The sequence below is a fragment of the Eimeria mitis genome, genomic scaffold (assembly GCF_000499745.2).
Source record: "Eimeria mitis Houghton genomic scaffold, Emh_scaff389, whole genome shotgun sequence".
NCBI lineage: Eukaryota > Apicomplexa > Conoidasida > Eucoccidiorida > Eimeriidae > Eimeria > Eimeria mitis.
In genome coordinates this window covers 17,959-18,529 of record NW_013572224.1, presented here as the reverse complement: position 1 = coordinate 18,529, position 571 = coordinate 17,959, and positions in this window count along the sequence as shown.

Below are 571 nucleotides of genomic sequence, written 5' to 3'. Positions count from 1 at the left end.
CTGCTGCAAGCTCTGCATCGGCAGCTGCTTCTCAAGTATCAACAGCAGCAGCAGCAGCAGCAGCAGCAGCAGCAGCAGCTTCTGCTGCTGCTGCTGCTGCTGCTGTTTAACATTCCATCGATGAACGGCCAACTGCTGGGGGCGCAGCAAAGCCGAAGGGGTTCTTCACTGCCTGCACCTTTGGGGGCTCTCTGTATACACACACACACACAGAATCCTGCTGCTGCTGCTGCTGCTGCTGCTGCTGCTGCTGGTGGTGGTGGTGGTGTTGGTGGTGGTGGTGGTGTTGGTGCTGCTGCTGCTGCTGGTGTTGGTGGTGGTGTTGGTGGTGGTGGTGGTGGTGGTTGCTGCTGTGCTGGAGGTGGTGCTGCTGCTGCTGCTGCTGCTGCTGCTGCGGGTTTTGTTTGTCTCTGTATTTGTGTGGGGGCAGCCACAATGTTATTCATTCACTGCTACTGCTGCTGCTACTGCTACTGCTGCTGCTGCTGCTGCTGCTGCTGCTGCTGCTGACTTTCTCTCTCTCCTCGGCAGCTGCCGCAGTCCCAGCGGTTTGGGGGAGGGGGGGTTCTCC